Source organism: Apodemus sylvaticus, chromosome 17 (assembly GCF_947179515.1).
Source record: "Apodemus sylvaticus chromosome 17, mApoSyl1.1, whole genome shotgun sequence".
Classification (NCBI taxonomy): domain Eukaryota; kingdom Metazoa; phylum Chordata; class Mammalia; order Rodentia; family Muridae; genus Apodemus; species Apodemus sylvaticus.
Window position 1 is genome coordinate 7,105,285 of NC_067488.1, and position 19,706 is coordinate 7,124,990.

Sequence of the window (19,706 nt, forward strand, 5' to 3'; positions counted from 1 at the left end):
GTTCTTCTTGGTGGATTTTTCCTTTGACCAGCAAGAAGTGTCCTTCGGAGCCGGGCGTAGTGGCGCATGCCTGTAATCCCAGCACTTGGGAGGCACAGGCAGGCGGATTTCTGAGTTCGAGGCCAGCCTGGTCTACAGAGTGAGTTCCAGGACAGCCAGGACTACACAGAGAAACCCTGTCTCAAAAAAAAAAAAAAAAAAAAAAAAAAAGGAAGTGTCCTTCCGTATCTCTTTTGATGACTTTAGGTTGAAAGCCAATTTTATCTGATATTAGAATGGCTACTCTGGCTTTTTTCCTGAGACTTGTAAAATTGTCTTCCAGCCTTTTATTCTAAGGTAGTTTTTGTCCTTGACATTGAGGTGTGTTTCCTGTATGGAGCAATATGTAGGGTCCTGTTTCCTTATCCAGTCTGTTAGTCTATGTCTTTTTATTGGGGAGTTGAGTCCATTGACGTTAAGATATATTAAGGAATAGTGATTATTACTTCCTGTCATTTTCGATGTTATTTTTATATTTGAGTGGTTCTCTTCTTTTGGGTTTGATGAAATCAGGTAACTATCTTGCTTTTTCCAGGGTGTCGTTTCCCTCCTTGTATTGGAGTTTTCCTCCTATTATTCTTTGTAGAGCTGTGTTTGTAGAAAGATATTGTGTAAATTTGGTTTTGTCATGGAATATCTTGGTTTCTCCATCTATTGTGATTGAGAGTTTTGCTGGGTATAATAGTCTTGGCTGACATTTGTGTTCTCTTAGAGTCTGCATGAGATCTGCCCAGGATCTTCTAGCTTTCATGGTTTCTGGTGAGAAGTCTGGTGTGATTCTGATAGGTATTCCTTTATATCTTACTTGGCCCTTTTCTCTTGCTGCCTTTAATATTCTTTCTTTGTTCAGTACATTTGGCGTTTTGATTATTATGTGACAAGAGGTATTTCTGCTCAGGTCCAGTCTTTTTGGAGTTCTGTAGGCTTCTTGTATATTCATGGGCATCTCTCTCTTTAAGTTGGGAAAGTTTTCTTCCATAATTTTGTTGAAGATATTTGCTGGCCCATTCAGCTGTAAATCTTCATTCTCATCTATACCTATAACCCTTAGCTTTGGTCTTCTCATTGTGTCCTGGATTTCCTGGATGTTCTGGGATACAAGGTTTTTGCATTTTGCATTTTCTTTGACTGTTGATTCAATGGTTTCTATGCTATCTTCAGCATCTGAGATTCTTTCTTCCATCTCTTGTATTCTGTTGTTGATATTTGCATCTATGGCCCCTGATTTCTTCTCAAGGTTTTCTATCTCCAAAGTTGTCTCCTTTTGTGATTTTTTAGTTGTTTCTACTTCTGATTTTAGATCCTGGATGGTTTTGCTTAGCTCCTTCACTTGCTTGTTTTTGTTTTCCTGCAATTCTTTAAGAGATTTTTGTTTCCTCTTTCATGACTTCTGCTGTTTGACTCACTTTCTCCTGCATTTCTTTAAGTTTTTTTTATGTGTCTTCTTTATTGGCTTCTATCTATTGAGCCTTATTCTCCTGAATTTCTTTAAGTGATTTTTGTGTTTCCATTATACGGGTTTCTAGCTTATTCATGTTCCCCTGTATTTCTTTAAGAGATTCATTTATGTCCTTTTTGTGTTCTTCTAACAGCATCATGAACAGTGATTTTAAATCCAAATCTTGTTTTTCTGGTGTGTTTGTGTAACCAGGACTAGCTGATATTGGAGAGTTTGGCAGACGCTGCCATATTGCCTAGATTTCTGTTAGTAGTGTTCCTGGGTTTGCCCTTTGCCATCTTGTTATTTCTGGCGTTAGTTGGTCTTGTCTTTGGCTGGTATTTTTGCCTCCTGTGAGGCTGTAGGGCTATTTCTGCAACACTGGATGGCTGGGCTTTCCCTGTTACAGATTGCTGATGTGCTGTCCTCCTATTGGGTGCCCTTGGAGTCCTAGTGTGCCTTGCCCCAGGTTGTCTATGTGAACCAGGCGGTGCCTGTTTGCTCCTTCAGTGAGTGCTGATGGTCTATGCTGCGGGAACTTTTCAGAGTGCTGGTCACTCTTCTGGGCAGCCAATCTCCCAACCAGGTTAGTGCACACAAGGCTTGCCTAGCTGCTGAGGCCCTGAGTCTAGGCAAAAGCCTGGCAGGCTAAGGCCTGAGCAAAGTTCCCCTTGGGCTATGACTGTTAATTGGTTCTGTCAGGTGGCCAGGATGGCAGAGTGTGCAAGAGCTCCCTGAAAGTGCAGGGAGAGTCTGCTGGGCTAACAACCTCCTGGCCGGGTTGGCACACAGATGGCCTACCGAGCAGCCCAGGGCCTGGGGTCAGTCCAAGTCCTGTCTGGCTTAGACCCCTGCTATGTTAGCCTCAGGATATGACTGCTAGCTGACTTTGCCTGCTAGAACTCTTTGGTGTCCCGTAATCAAATTGGCGATGTGTGCGCAGGTTGGGCAAAAAATCTCCTGGCCGGGTTTGCACACCGATGGCCCCCTGAGCAGCCCTGGGCCTGGGTGCAGACCAATGCCCGTCAGGTTTAGACCCCTGCGATGTTGGCCTCGGGTTATATTTGCGTACTTCAGTCTGTCTGATATCTCTGGCACCTGAGATCCAAGATGGCGGAGAGACTCTCGTAACTGACTGGCGGGAGGCAGAGTTCTGATGTAGCTTTTGTGGGGTGAAAGGTGCTGTAAATCTGCCACTGCTTGCAGCCCGGCTGGCCAGCGAAGGTCAGTGGTAGTGGGCGCAAGGCCTGCCTGGACCCTGTCACCTTTGTTCCACTGCTGATGGCTCTTCCGCTAGAGCAGCTGCTGCTGCTGCTGCCACCGCTGCCCGAAACTTGTGTAGATATATTTTTAAAGCATAAGAAAAACTTTCAGTACATTATATGTGAGATATGAGAGGAAGAGTATTTTATTCTAAAAATTTTGACCTGGGGCAAACTGGGAAGATAAGGAGATGCCCTTAGTGCCTCAGGTAAGATTGCATGAAGAATTGGGTAAAGCTCGGTGATTCCTCTTCGGACTTGAACTTGAGGTGAATCCCAATGTAAGCACACTGAGGCTTAGATATGAGACTGTGTTCTTTAATCTTGTGCAGGGATGCTTCTGCAGTGTAGCTCAGCTTTCTCATAATAGTGCATGTCCCCTGTGTGGAGCGCCGGATGATTGTGTTATTAGTGAAGTTGTTGCCTTCTAGCCACTCAGCCGTGGGAGGCACACGTGGCAGGAGCAATGCAAAGCACAGTTTGTGGCTCCGAACACGAACTCTAGGGAACATTGGAGAACATCTTAAGTTGTAAAGAGTAGCAGTAGCAGCTGAGAATCAAGTAAATAGAGCACCAGGGCTGAGGCCATCTGCAAGTCTCTCTTCCCTGAGTGTGTTCTAGTGACTTCCATGCCACTGAATTTTGTGAGCATTTCACCTGCTGCCTCTCGGCTTTCACTTCCACTTGGTAAGGCAGCATCTTCCTCCCAGCTGTTAGTCTTCATATAATTATGTCTAGCCCCTTGTTTATTTGCAATATATTCTTATTAGAAATTCTCATGTTCTGGTCTCCATTTTTAGTGAACATTTCTGGAAGAATATGCTTTGTATTTTACGAAAAATTGTTCTCGCCAAATTTTGAGATCACAGGGTTTTTTTTTTTTTTTGTTGTTGTTCAAATGACCTATGTTTGTATAACTTACAAATTTTCCTAAATCATGAAAATCTGTCAACTGAGAGTATATTCAAATCTTTGCATTGCTTATATGCAGTGCAAATAGTTCCAAGTAATACCACATTTTGTAATATAGGATAGTGATACTATTTCAGGTCATTTGGCCTGTCAGAGTTCTTTAGAGGAACAACAAACATAACACACACACACACACCTATGGGATTATTAGAATGACTTGCAGGCTGTGTGGTCCAGCTAATACAATTATGGCTGACTAGAACAGAAGATTTAAGAGTGCAGTAGCTGTTTAATTCACAAAGCGGCCTGTTTCAGCTGGCCTTTGGTATATGCTGGAGCTGCTAGTGAGAACCAGAGTGAGCAGCCAATGATGAAGAACTCTCTTCTTGCATGTCCTTCATATAGGCTGCCAGCAGGACCCATATTAAAGGTGAATCTTCCCATCAGCAAACCTGGATCAAAATTTTATCTTCCCACCTCAATGATGCAGATTGGAAGTGGGCCTTCAAAGTATTTAATTAAGAAAACCAAACCAAACAAAACCCTTACAGCTGAGCCCAGGGTTTTTGGGTTTTAGTTAATTCAGATGTAATCAAGTTGACAACCAAGAATAGCTTTCACAACATCATTATTTGTGTTTGTCTAATGTTACTGTATCTTTAATAGAAGTTTTGTTTACTTCTCTGCCAGTGTAGGGAGAGGCAGGAAGTTGATAGTGTAGTACAGATGCAATGAATGAGATTTCAGTGTGACTGAACAAAGTGCAGTAGCAACCCCTAGTGGTATAGGAAGGTTCAGTGTCTTTCTAAGATAAGCCTGGTATTTTGACATTTCATTTCTCTTTTAAAATTATTTAGAGGAATTTAAACTTAAATTACAATTTGGAATTCAAATGTAAAGATTTTAATGTTACATATTTATTTTGAAGTCAGCAGTGACCTATTTTGATGAGTCAATACAGAATTAAATACTTTTTAAAAATTAATTTTTTTTTACACTCCGTATTTTATTCCCCCCAACCCCATCCACCCTCTGTCTGTTTCACATCCCATACCTCATCCCCATCCCCCTGTCTCCACGTGAATGTCCCTACCTCCCACCCCACCTGACCTCTAAACTCCCTGGGATTTCCATTCTCTTGAGGGTTAGGTGCATCATCCCTGAGTGATCACAGACCCGGCAGTCCTCTACTGTATGTGTGTTGGGAACCTCATATCAGCTGCTGTATGCAGCTTTTTTTGGTGTTCCAGTGTTTGAGAGATCTCAGGGGTCCAGATTAATTGAGACTGCTGGTCCTCCTACAGGGTCGCCCTTCTCATCAGCTTCTTTCAGCCTTCCCAATTCAACAACAGGGGTCAGCAGCTTCTGTCCATTGGTTAGGTGTAAATATCTGCATCTGACCCTTTCAGCTGCTTCTTGGGTCTTCTGGAGTGCAGCCATGCTAGGTTCCCCCCCTTTTTTTTTGTTTTTATTTTTTTATTTTTTTTGTGAGCGCTCCATAGCCTCAGTAATAGTGTCGGGCCTTAGGACCTCCCCTTGAGCTGGATCCCACTTTGGGCCTGTCACTGGACCTTCTTTTCCTCAGGGCTCCTCTCCATTTCCATCTCTGTAATTCTCTCAGACAGGAACAGTCATGGGTCAGAGTTGTGACTGTGCGATGGCCCCCCTCTCCCTCATTTGATGCCCTGTCTTCCTGCTGGAATTGGGCTCTATAAGTTCCCTCTCCCTACTGTAGGGCATTTAATCTAAGGTCCCTCCCTTTGAGTCCCAAGAGTCTCTCACCTCCCAGGTCTCTTCTGGTGCATTCTGGAGGGTTCCCCCAACCTCCTATCTCCCAAGGTTGCCTGTTTCCATTCTTTCTGCTGGCCCTCAGGACCTCAGTCCTTTTCCCTCTCCCAATACCAGATCAGGTTTCCCTTTCCCCTCCATTCCATCCCCTCCCTCTCCCCCTCTACTTTCCCTCTCAGGTCCCTCCTTCCCTCCCCACTTGTGATTGCTTTGTTCTCCCTCCCAAGGGGGCACTTCAGCTTGTTAACCTTTTTTGAGTTCTGTGGATTGCATCTTGGGTACTCTGTACTTTTTTATTTTATTTTATTTTTTGGCTAACATCCACTTATTAGTGAGTACTCACCACCATGCATGTCCTTTGGATCTGAGTTACCTCACTCAGGATGATATTTTCTAGTTCCATCCATTTGCCTGCAAAACTCAGGATGTCCTCATTCTTAATAGCTGAGTAGTATTCCATTGTGTAAATGAACCACATTTTCTGTATCCATTCTTTTGTCATGGGGCATCTGGGTTGTTTCCAGCCTCTGGCAATCACAAATAAGGCCACTGTGAACATAGTGGAACAAGTGCCCCTGTGGCATGGTGGGGCTTCTTTTGGGTATATTCCCAAGAGTGGTATAGCTGGGTCTTCAGGTCGATCTATTTCCAATTTTCTGAGGAGCCTCCAGATTGATTTCCAGAGTGTTTGTCCCAGTTTGCAATCCCACCAGCATTGTTCCTCTTTCTCCACAACCTATCCAACATGTGTTGTCATCTGTGGTTTTGTTCTTAGCCATTCTGACTGGTGTGAGGTGGAATCTCAGGGTTGTTTTGATTTTCATTTCTCTGATCACTAAGGTCTTTGAACTTTTCTTTAGGTGCTTCTCAGCCATTCAAGATTCCTCAGTTGTGAAATCTCAGTTTAGTTGTGCACCCCATTTTTTGATTGGGTTGTTTGGTCTTTTGGTGTTTAGTTTCTTGAGTTCTTTATACATTTTGGATATTAGCCCTCTATTGGGTGTGTGGTTAGTGAAGACTTTTCAGGATCTATAGGCTGCCAGTTTGTCAGATTGATGATGTTCTTTGCCCTACTTCTTAATGGCAAATTTGCTTTGAGAATCACTCACCTATTTCCCCTAAAATCTCATTTAAACAAAACATTAATAAAGAGAATAAAGCTGTTAAAAACACCAGTACAAAATATGTACAACTGAGTTGAGGTCTTTACTCTATGGTAGAGTATATGCTTGGCATGTGCCAAGAGATTTAATTCCCAGAACCTCTTCTCTTGAAGAGTACTAATTGGATACTTCTATAGGAAATGATTGGGTACTGTACTCCTACCATTATATGTATGTACCCACAGACACACACACACACAGACACAGACATACACGTACAGACACACACAGACACACAAATATACACACAGAAACACACACACAATACAGACACACAGACACACACAGACAGACACACAAACAGACACACAGGCTTGAATGATATTTAAGTAAATAAATTGTGTGTGTGTGTGTATGAGTGAGTGTGTGTGTGTGTGTGTGTGTGTGTGTGTGTGTATCTTATAAGCCTGTGTATTTTTTAGTTTCTTCTTTGGCTTCTTTAGTGACTTTCCAAGTGTTTGTATAGTTTCTCTAGGTGTACTTCCTATTTGATTTCTAGTTATATCTCACCAAATTCTGCTCAGATACTAGAAATGATTTTGATTTGTTTTAAAAAAATTAAGCCTTTCTTTATGGCCTAAAATGTTGTCTTACCAACACTACATCTGACAGAGGGCTTATATTCAAGATATACAAAGAACTCAAGAAGGTAAACTCCAGAGAGCCAAATATCCCCCTTAAAAAATTGGGCAGAGCTAAACAAAGAATTTTTACCTGAGGAATATCGAATGGCTGAGAAGCACCTAAAGAAATGTTCAGCATCCTTAGTCATCAGGAAAATACAAATCAAAACAACCCTGAGATTTCACCTCACACCAGTCAGAATGGTTAATGTCAAAAACTCAGGAGAAAACAGGTGCTGGCAAGGATGTGAAGAAAGAGGAACACTCTTCCACTGCTGGTGGGATTGCAAACTGGTACAACCACTCTGGAAATCAGTCTGGCGGTTCCTCAGAAAACTGGGATGATACTTCTGGAGGTCCCTGCTATACCACTACTAGACATATACCCAGAGGATATATGCCCAGCATGTAATAAGGATACATGCTCCACTATGTTCATAGCAGCCCTATTTATAATAGCCAGAAGCTGGGAAGAACCCAGATGTCCATCGATGGAGGAATGGATACAGAAAATGTGGTACTTATACACAATGGAGTACTATTCAGCCATTAGAAACAGTGAATTCATGAAATTCTTAGACAAATGGATGGAACTGGAGAACATCATCCTAAGTGAGGTAACCCAGTCTCAAAAGAATACTCATGGTATGCACTCACTGATAAACCAATATTAGCCTAGAAGCTTGGAATTCCCAAGACACAATTCACATATCCAATGATGCCTAAGAAGAAGGAAGGAGTGGCCCCTGGTCCTGGAAAGGCTCAGTGCAGCAGGTTAGGGGAATACTAGAACAGGGAAATGGATGGATGGGGGAGAAGGAGGAGGGTAGAAGGCTTATGGGACTTTCAGGGATTGGAAATCCAGGAAAGGAAATATCACTTGAAATGTAAATAAAGAGTATATCGAATAAAAAAAAAAAGAAAAGAAAAAAAGGTCTTTCTACAGAGATTGGGAAATAAAAGGACAAATATAATTGTCTAAAGGAAAAAAAAAAGCCTTGAGGATATATGCCTTTATTCTTGCTTTGAAAATCCACTGTAGCGAAATTGAGGGAATAACTTACAGGTATTTTCCCAAATATCTCTAGTTCTGCCCATCATGAGACAGATACTTGATAATGGGCAGTGTGTAGGCTGAGCCTCTCCACCCTCTGGGTCTTCCCAACGCCCTTTGCACCCTCACTCTCCCCTAGCATAGAGTCAGACAATGGGCATGCTGCGAGTGCAGTCCTTTCATTGTGCTTGTGAGTGAAATAGAAGCTATATTTGTGGTCAGATGTTTCCTTGTTTTCTCTCCTTGTATTCTTTAAAATTCACAATGAAATTTACACCTATTGATCTTATTCACCAGCTCCTTGCACACACAGTTTGTCATATATTAGTTATTCAGTAAGGTTGTCTGAATCTATAAAAAATAGGAATTCATTTTAATAGTTATTTTCTCATCTTTACATAAATTGGAAGTTTATGCTCTGAATTAATTTTTATGGTAAGTTACAGCTTCTTCAGGTTTGTCTATGAATACCGAATATGGTGTCATTATTTTAGTAGAGCAAATATTTTGCTGTCATCTGACTTCTAGAAAAAGGTGTTTGTAATATTTTCTAGCTTTTATGGTCTAAACATGCCTGTGATTTCAGGCCTACCCACATTACTTCATGGAATGTGAAGCTGGAAGTTCTTGTGACTGGATGAATGGTGGTCAGACTGTTTAGTGCCCCAGTGAAATATTGTCTAGTAATACATTTCCAGTAGATCACAGACTTTAAAAAGATTGGAAATTCTTTAAGGCTATACTATCAACTAAAATGATAAATTAAAAGCAAATCCTTGTAGTTCAGTGTAGTAGTAGTTACTCTATGTGAAATCCATACTAGTATGGCGATCACTTAAGTTTAAAGTTTCCCTTAGGTTCACAGAATTATTATTATTTCCCAGGTTTTGGCACCATTGTTATGTTCATAAGAAGAGAAAGAGGTTTAGAGAGGATGGTATAAGGCAGTGTGGGGGAAGGGGGTGCCTAGGCGGGCCCATGCCCAGGCACCCCTCCCCCCTGAGGGACCACACACACACAGACATGGTATAGAGTAGAGTTTATTCAGGGCAGAGCATGGGAGTTAATGGGGTAGTGGAGGCAGAGAAAGCCAGAGGGAGAGAGAGAGAGAGAGAGAGAGAGAGAGAGAGAGAGAGAGAGAGAAGAGAAGAGAAGAGAAGAGAAGAGAAGAGAAGAGAAGAGAAGAGAAGAGAAGAGAAGAGAAGAGAGAAGAGAGTAGAGAAGTGGAGGCCATGACCACATGGAGAGAGGGGTAAGGGTAGGAGAACCCAAGAAGGCAGAGAGGTGAGAGTGCCAAGAGGTAAGAGAGGCTAGAGAGAGAGGAAGGGGCCCAGTGCCCTTATAGTGGGCCAGGCCTACCTGGCTGTTGCTAGGCAACTGTGGGGAGGGGCATACCTGGCTGTTGCCAGGTAATGGTGGGGTGGAACTTAGAGAGGTTCCTAACAATTATTGTTGTTGTTATTGTTATTATTATTATTATTATTACTTTATTTTGAGTTTTTTTGATCATAAGCTCCACTCTTGTTTTAGGAGCTTTTTTTTTTAATATATATTTTTTATTTACATTTCAAATGATTTCCCCTTTTCTGGGTCCCCACTCCCCGCAAGTCCCATAAGCCCTCTTCCCTCCCCTTGTTCCTCCATCTACCCCTTGACACTTCCCTGTTCTGGTATTCCCCTATACTCTTGCACTGAGTCTTTCCAGAACCAGGGGCCACTCCTCCATTCTTTTTGGACCTCATTTAATATGTGGATTATGTCTTGGGTATTCAAAGTTTCTAGGTTAATATCCACTTATCAGTGAGTGCATATCATGATTGATCTTTTGAGACTGTGTTACCTCACTTAGTATGATGTTCTCAAGCTCCATCCATTTGTCTAAGAATTTCATGAATTCATTGTTTCTAATGGCTGAATAGTACTCCATTGTGTAAATATACCACATTTTTTGTATCCATTCCTCTGTTGAAGGACACCTGGGTTCTTTCCAGCTTCTGGCTACTACAAATAGGGCTGCTATGAACATAGTGGAGCATGTGTCCTTATTAGATGCTGGGGAATCCTCTGGGTATATGCCCAGGAGTGGTATAGCAGGGTCCTCAGGAAGTGTCATGCCCAGTTTTCTGAGGAACCACCAGACTGACTTCCAAAGTGGTTGCACCATCTTGCAATCCCACCAGCAGTGGAGGAGTGTTCCTCTTTCTCCACATCCTCGCCAGCACCTGCTGTCTCCTGAGTTTTTGACCTTAGCCATTCTGACTGGTGTGAGGTGAAATCTCAAGGTTGTTTTGATTTGCATTTCCCCAATTATTATTGATGTTGAACATTTCTTAAGCTGTTTCTCAGCCCTCAGAAGTTCTTCATGTGAAAATTCTTTGTTTAGCTCCATACCCCACTTTTTAATGGGGTTATTTGGTTCTCTAGGTTATACCTTCTTGAGTTCTTTGTATATATTAGATATTAGCCCTCTGTTGGATTTAGGGTTGGTGAAGATCCTTTCCCAATCTATTGGTTGACGTTTTGTCCTTTTGACAGTGTCCTTTGCCTTACAGAAATGTAGTTTTATGAGGTCCAATTTGTCAGTTCTTGATCTTAGAGCATAAGCTATTGGTGTTCTATTCAGGAACTTTTCCCCTGTGCCCATGTCCTCAAGGGTCTTCCCCAGTTTCTTTTCTATTAGTTTCAGTGTGTCAGGTTTCATGTGGAGGTCCTTGATCCATTTGGAGTTGAGCTTGGTATAAGGAGATAAGAATGGATCGATTCGTATTCTTCTGTATGCTGACCTCCAATTGAACCAGCACCATTTGTTGAAAAGGCTATCTTTTTTCCACTGGATGTTTTCAGCTCCTTTGTCGAAGATCAAGTGACCATAGGTGTGTTGGTACATTTCTGGGTCTTCAATCTTATTCCACTGATCCGCTTGCCTGACATTGTACCAATACCATGCAGTTTTTATCATTATTGCTCTGTAATAAAGTTTGAGGTCTGGGATACTGAATCCCCCAGAAGTTCTTTTACTGTTGAGAATAGTTTTAGCTATCCTGGGTTTTTTGTTATTCCAGATGAATTTGAGAGTTGCTCTTTCTAGCTCTATGAAGAACTGGGTTAGGATTTTTATGGGGATAGCATTGAATCTGTAGATTGCCTTTGGCAAGACGGCCATTTTAACTATATTAATCCTGCCAATCCACGAGCATGGAAGATTTTTCCATTTTCTGAGATCTTCTTCAATTTCCTTCTTCAGTGATCTGAAGTTCTTGTCATATAGGTCTTTCACTTGTTTGGTTACAGTCACAACAAGATACTTTATGCTGTTTGTGGCTATTGTGAAGGGTGTCATTTCTCTAATTTCTTTCTCAGTCTGCTTATCCTTTGAGTATATAAAGGCTACTGATTTGCTTGCCTTGATTTTGTAACCAGCCACTTTGCTGAAGTTGTTTATCAGCTGTACTGCATAAGCTCTACTCCTGTTTTAGGACCTTTAATCCTAGCACCACAGTCATTGTATAGAGTAAATTAATTTTGGTATGAACCTCCAGTTATTTTGACTTTGTTCCTTAAAAGACATAATAATGAGTTGGACTTTCACAGCTCTTTTGCTTAAGTTCACCACTGCACTGAAGTGGCTGATAAACCAGCTAGCTTAAGAAGTTGCCTTGCTGTCTATGTCTCTGTCTCTGTTTCTGTCTCTGTGCCTGTCTGTCCCTGTCTGTCTCTGTCTCTGTCCATCCATCCGTCTGTCTGTCCATCCCCCTCTCCCTCTCTCCCTTCCTTTTGGCAGTTATATATTTGTACAATGTCTTGTGTTTACATTTATCACCTAACTACTCTTTCTCACCTCTCCCTGATCTTCCCCACTCCCTTCTTTCCTTCCCTGGTGCTCCCTCTTACTTTCTAGTCCACCCTTTTCTCTCTTTCTTTCTCCTAATTGCCCCCACACCCTCCTTATTTTTTTATTTTATTTTTTATTTTTTGAGGAAGGTCTCATGCAGCCAGGCTGGGCTCAAACTCTGTCTGAAGCCAAGGCTTTCCTCAAGTCTCTGATCCTCCCTCTCCTATGTGCTGGGATCATTGGATGCATTATCATTTAGTTTTAGGTTACTTTAAGTAAGCTGCCTTTGGAGTTTTCTACATTAAGGATACTTTTCATGTGTTTCCATTAAACTGCACTGGGATTCTTTTGCTGTAGTTCTTTCAAGGAAACATCTTGAACATATATTAATTCTGCATCTTTTTTGCAGAGGTTAATAGAGGATGTTATTTTTTTACGAGATATCATTTATTCCAAATACAGTTAAATTTTAGAATCTTTTAATAGATGATCATTCCAGTAGGGATAGTAATTTGTTTAAAACGAAAAAGTTGGGGTGGGGTAGCATCCTTATAGAGTCAGGGGGGAGGGGAAAGGGGGTAGAGAGTTGGTGGAGGGGAAGCTGGGAAGGGGGAATAAATGAAATGTAAATAAATGTAAATAAATAAACTAACCAATAAAAAACAAAAGAAATACATTAAAAAAGAAATGCACATTTCATTTGTTAGTGTGGAGAGTTTAGCTTAGTGAAAGAGAATTTGCCTGGCAAGTGACTTGGTTTGGTTTGGTTTTTCATTTATTTATTTATTTGATGTCAAAGCTTTATCTTTTATTTAATTATATATTTTCTTTATTTACATTTCAAATGGTAGCCCCTTTCTGGTTTCCCCTCTGAAAACACCCTATCCCATCCCTCCCTTACCCCCTCGCCAACTCATCCACTCCCGCTTCCCTGTCCTGGCATTCCCATATGCTGCGGCATCGAGCTTTCTCAGGGCCAAGGGCCACTCCTCCCTTGGATGTCCAACAAGGCCATCATCCTCTGCTGTCTATTCGTCTGGAGCCATGGGTAACTCCATGTGCACTCTTTGGTTGATGGTTTTGTCCCTGGGAGCTCTAGGAGTACAGGGTGGCTCATATTGTTGTTCCTGTGGCCCTGCAAACCTCTTCAGCTCCTTGGGTCCTTTCTCTAGCTCCCCCATTGGGGACCCTGTGCTCAGTCCAATGGTTGGCTGAGAGCATCCACCTCTGTATTTGTCTGAACCTCTGAGGATACAGCTATATCAGGCTCCTGTTAGCAAGCACTTGTTGGCATCCACCATAGTGTCTGAGTTTGGTAACTGTATATGGGATGGATCCCCAGGTGGGGCAGTCTCTGGATAGCCTGTCCTTCAGCCTCTGCTCCACACTTTGTGTGTGTATCTCCTCCCATGGCTATTTATTTTCCCCTTCTAAGAAGGACCAAAGTATCCAATCTTTGGTTTTCTTTCTCCTTGAGCTTCAATTGATCTGTGAATTGTATCTTGGGTATTCCAAGCTTCGGGCTAATCCACTTATCAGTGAGTGCATACCCAGTGTGTTCTTTTGTGATTGGATTACATCACTCAGGATGTTTTCTAGTTCTATCCATTTGCCTAAAAATTTCATGAATTCATTGTTTTCAATAGCTGAGAAGTATTCCATTTTGTAAATGTACCACATTTTCTGTATACATTTCTTTGTTGAGGAAGATCTGGATTCTTTCTAGCTTCTGGCTATTATAAATAAGGCTGCTATGAACATAGTGGAACATGTGTTCTTATTACATGTTGGAGCATCTTCTGGGTATATGCCCAGTACTATGTCCAATTTTCTGAGGAACTGACAAGCTGATTTCCAGAGTGGTTGCACCAGCTTGCAGTCCCACCAGCAGTGGAGGAGTGATCCTCTTTCCTCCACATCCTCGCAAACACCTGCTGTCACCTGAGCTTTGGATCCTAGCCATTCTGACTGGTGTCAGAATGATTGATTTGCATTTCCCTGATGACTGAGGATGTTGAACATTTCTTTAGGTGCTTCACAGTCATTTGAGTTTCCTCAGTTGAAAATTATTTAGCTCTGTACTCAATTTTTTAATAGGGTTATTTGACTCTCTGGAATCTAACTTCTTGAGTTCTTTGTATATATTGGATATTAGCCCTCTGCTGGATATAGGGTTGCTAAAGATCTTTCCCCAGTTTGTTGGTTGCCATTTTGTCCTACTGACAGTGTCCTTTGCCATACAAAAACTTTGTAATTTTATGAGGTCCCATTTGTCAATTTTTTATCATAGAGCATAAGTTATTGGTGTTCTGTTTAGGAAATCTTCCCCATGGCCTATGTGCTACTACTTTTGGGTGTATTTACTTCTTTTTGTTCTAGAGATTTCAGGTGTAGTGTTAAGCTGCTAGTGTTAAGCTGTAGTGTTAAGCTGCTCTCTTCAGTTTCTTTTTGGAGGCACTCAGAGCTATGAGTTTTCCTCTGAACACTGCTTTCTTTGTGTCCCATATGTTTGGGGGTATGTTGTACCTTCATTTTCATTAAATTCTAAAAAGTCTTTGATTTCTTTCCTTATTTCTTCCTTGACCAAGGTATCATTGAGTCGAGGACTGTTCAGCTTCCATGTGTATGTGGGCTTTCTGTTGTTTTGTTGCTATTGAAAACCAGCCTTAATCTATAGTGATCTGATAGGAGGCATGGGATTATTTCGGTCTTCTTAAATCTGTTGAGGTCTGTTTTGTGACCAATTATGTAGTAAGTTTTGGAAAGGCTACCATGAGGTAGAAGAAGGTATAGTCCTTTGATTTAGGATGAAATGTTCTATGGATATCTGTTAAATCCTTTTGGTCCATAACTTTTGTTAGTTTCAATGTGTCTTTGTTTAGTTTGTGTTTCCTTGATCTGTTCATTGATGAGAATGGGGTGTTGAAGTCACCCACAATTATTGTGTAAGATGCAATGTGTGCTTTGAGCTTTAGTAAAGTTTTTTATGAATGTGGGTACCCTTGCATCTGGAACATAGATATTCAGAATTGAGAGTTCTTCTTGGTAGATTTTTCCTTTGATGAATATGAGTGTCCTTCCTTATCTTTTTTGATGACTTTTGGTTGAAAGATGATTTTATCCGATATTAGAATGGTTACTCCAGCTTGTTCCTGGGGCTGTTTGCCTGGAAAATTGTTTTTCAGCCTTTTACTTGAGGTAGTGTTTGTCTTTGACACTGAGGTGCATTTCCTGTATGCAGGAACACTGTTTATGTATCCATTCTGATATTGTCATTTTATTGGGGAATTGAGTCCATCAATATTAAGAGATAGTAAAGAATAGTGATTGTTGCTTCCTGTTATTTTCTGTGTTATTTTTATGTTTGTGTGGTTATTTTCTTTTGAGTTTGTTGAAAGACGATTACTTTCTTGCCTTTTCTAGGGTATAATTTCCCTCCTTGTGTTTGCATTTATTATTATTATGTTTATTGTTTTTTATTATTATTTTATCTTTATTAATATTATAATATTGATATAACATCCCATTATAATGTTATATAATTATGTTATATATTATATATTATTAATATATTCTGTCAATATATTATATTATATCAATATCATTAATATACAATAACTTTTATTAATATTGTCATACTATTATTATGTTTATTATTTCCATCTATTATCCTTTGTAGGACTGGATTTGTGGAAAGATAATGTGTAAATTTGGCTTTCTCATGTAATATCTTGGTTTGTCCATCTATGGTAATTGAGAGTTTTGCTGGTTATTATAGTCTGGACTGGCATTTGTATTCTCTTAGTGTCTGTATGAAGATCTTAGCATCTTCTGGCTTTCTTGGTCTCTGGTGAGACGTCTGGTGTAATTCTGATAGACCTGCCTTTATATGTACCTTGGCCTTTTCCTTTTAGTACTTTTAATATTCTTTCTTTGTATAGTGCATTTGGTGTTTTGATTATTATGGGACAGGAGGCATTTCTGTTCTGGTCCAGTCTGTTTGGAGTTCTATAGGTTTCTTGTATGTTCATAGGTATGTCTTTCTTTAGATTAGGGAAGTTTTCTTCTATAATTTTGTTGAAGGTATTTACTGGCCCTTTAAGTTGGAAATCTGTGCTCTCTTCTATACCTACAATCCTTAGGTTTGGTCTTCTCATTGTGTCCTGTGTGTTTTGGGTTAGGAGCTTTTTGCTTTTGCATTTTCTTTGACTGTTGAATTAATATTTTCTATGGTATCTTTTGCATTTGAGATTCTTTCTTCTATCTCTTGTATTCTGTTGTTGATGTTTGCATCTATGACTCCTGATTTCTTTCCAAGGTTTTCTATCTCCAGAGTTGTCTCCCTTTGTGATGTTTTTATTGTTTCTACTTCCATTTTTATATCCTGGATGGTTTTGTTCAGTTCCTTAACTTGTTTGTGTTTTCCTGTAACTCATTAAGGGATTTTTGGGTTTCCTCTTTAAGGGCTTATACCTCTTTACCCATGTTCTCCTTTAAGGGAGTTTTGTTTTTCTTCCTTAAGGGATTTTACCTGTTGACCCATGTTCTCCTGAATTTCTTTAAGGGTGTTATATCCTTTTGACATCCTCTGTTAGAATCATGAGATGTGATTTTAAATCCAGATCTTGCTTTTCCAATGGTTGGGATATTCAAGACTTGCTTTTGTGGGAGACCTGGGTTCTGATGGTGCCATGTTGCCTTGGTTTGTGTTGCTAATGTTCTTGCATTTGCCTTTCACCATCTGGTTATCTCTTGTGTTAGTTGGTCCTGCTGTCTCTGGCTGGAGTTTGACCCTCCTGTGGGCCTGGAAGCCTATCTCAGCACCCCTGAGAGACCAGCTCTCCCCTGCCAAAGATGGCTGTGCCTCATCCCAGCTCCTGGCTTAAGATGGAGCTTGGAAGGACCCTGTCCCAGCTTCTCTGCCACTCCTGTGTTCGTGGCACTCTTGGTCGTACCCACCTGCACAGTCACCAGAGAGAAAATGATGGTCTTACCTCCAAATCCAAGATTCAAAGCACTCCCTAGAGACCTGTTCTCCCCTGGCAGGATCGGTGCACAGATGGCTGTGGATTGATCCAGCTCCTGGGTGCAGGTGGTGCCTAGAAGGACCCTGTCCCAGCTGCTCTACCTCTCCTGTGTTCCCTGTGCTCCTGGCCCTACCTGCCTGCATAGTCACTGGAGAGAAAATGGTGGTCGCCTTTTCATTTATTTTTAAAGTCCAGTACCTTAAAAGAAGTCTGCAGGTTCCTTCATCTGTCACAGGTCATATCTTGGTTATCATTTGTATGTAATTTGATTTTTAAATCGATTGATGCATTTGGATATATTTATGTTAATATTTATAGCAATATTAGAAAATAAAATTTGAACTGTGGAGTTTGTTTTTAAAAATTGAGTGAGATTATAGAGTTTTTGTTAAAAATACTTATTTATTTAAAAAATAAAATTGGCATATATTCCCATTATTGATGAGCAACCTATTTGGGAATTGATGCACCATATATATTGGACTTATAGTATCACATGCCTTATTATGTTTTCTTAAGGATTACTTCAAATGACTTCAAGCTAGTAAGCATTTAGATCTTAGTCATCTATGAGTTATATGTTCTTATGCTAGTAGAAGACAGAGCCTTTGTTTCCAACAAAAATAGTAAATTTAGTTCATAATAAAGGAATGTATTTTTCATGCAATGATAGAACAAGAATCATAATCATAATAAACAAACTTTACAAATTATGCAAATAATAAAATCTGCTTCAGTGGAACATTAAGCAAATCATTTAAATGATATTTTACACAAACATTCTTTTTTTTTTTTTTTTTTTTATTTGATATAATTTATTTACATTTCAAATGATTTCCCCTTTTCTAGCCCCCCCCCACTCCCCGAAAGTCCCGTAAGCCCCCTTCTCTTCCCCTATTACACAAACATTCTTATCTCATTGAAAAATACCAGGTTGGATGCAGTGATGGGTAGTTATGAGCTCATTTCTGCTTTGTTATTAATCACTATGCAGAATCAGGGTTTTCTTTTACTATAATTATCTATATTGTTATAAGTCATTTAAATATGAAAAAGTCTAGAAACATGACCTTTGTATGAGATTCAGTCTAAGCATATGATCAGTACTCATTTTAAATATATGGTTACTTTGCATTTCATGAATATGTAGCTTATTTATTTATCCTTGGATGTTTTGATTAACCAAAAGAAGATTTTTGAAATGGGAAAATGTTTTTCTGGCCACATAGCAATAATGTCCTTAGATCATTGGATTCTGAAGACTACGTTTCAGTTATAAATGAAGCACAGGATGGGTATCATCGCGGTTGAATAGAGGGGAGGAGAAGGGCATTGCTGTCTATGGTGCATAGTTTATAACCCAAATTTATAAGAAATTTCTCACAGATAGAAGATAGCTAATATTACTGAATATTATTTACTAGTGAAGATGGCTCAATTAATAAAAATAAAGCATAGCTTGTATTTTTATGGAAATATTTTTATTGATGTACATTTGTTGCATCAGGTACTTTTACTACATTTCTCTCTACTCTGTTTACTCTGTTCTCTCTAACTCCCCTTAGTACCTTGCCTTTCTGTCTATCTGTCTGTCTATCTATCTATCTATCTATCTATCATTTATCAATCATCCGTCCATCTGTCTGTCCGTCCATCCGTCCGTCTGTCTAACTACCATGTACCATATTCACTCTTCCCCTTCTTCCTCCTGCCTAGTCTTTCATGCCTCTCCACTGCATTAGTGTCTATTCCTCTCCTTTCTCCATCCCTAAACATAGAGTCAGCATGTGAAAGAATATATATAATATTTTTCTTTCTGTATCTGGCCTGTTTGACAACATAGTGATCTCCTGCTGCATTTGTTTTCCTGTGCACATTATGATTATTTCTTATTGGTGAATAAAAATCAATTGTGTATGTTTTCCACATATACTTTATTTATTCATAACTTGATGGATGTCTAGGTAGATATATTGCAATTATGAATAGTATAACAACAAATATAGATATGAAATTAAAAGAATCAAATATATCATTACAAATTATGACCAATTAATAGGTTTTAGAGAAATTAGTAGTGTTCTTAGTTTTTTGTCATTAGAAGCTACTTAAAAGAAATAAAACTCTTTAAAAAAGAATATAATATAATTGGTGGTAGACAGTCTTACCCTAATATTAACAGTTAATTTACCAGAAACATATTATATAGCAGGTATTTTATGAATTATTTCTATTTTTAAAACAATATAAGAAAATAAGTGCTATCATTTTATCTCTTTGTTTGTAAAGGAAACTGTGTTCTATCCATTTGAAGGTTCACTACCTTGCTGAAGGTTTGACTTTACTCTTTTAGAGATACATTTAAAATTGACTATCTCCCAAATTCATTTTCTGTTTACTATGTCATGCTTCTAACTAAATAAAGATAATACAACCAAAAAAAAAAACCCCTAGTATTTTGATGTGGGTTTTTCAGTCAGTGTAATTTCATTATAAATACCCTTTAAAAATCAAAGGATTAATTATTTAATTGATAGCAGCAATTAATCCTGATTTTATTTTAACTTT

General features: G+C 39.6%; 1 protein-coding gene across 17 annotated transcripts in view; it reads left to right on the forward strand.

Moving 5' to 3' along the window:
• Rims2 (regulating synaptic membrane exocytosis 2) overlaps positions 1-19,706 on the forward strand; it is a 540,571-nt gene that overhangs the window by 155,764 nt on the left and 365,101 nt on the right. The window lies entirely within an intron of this gene.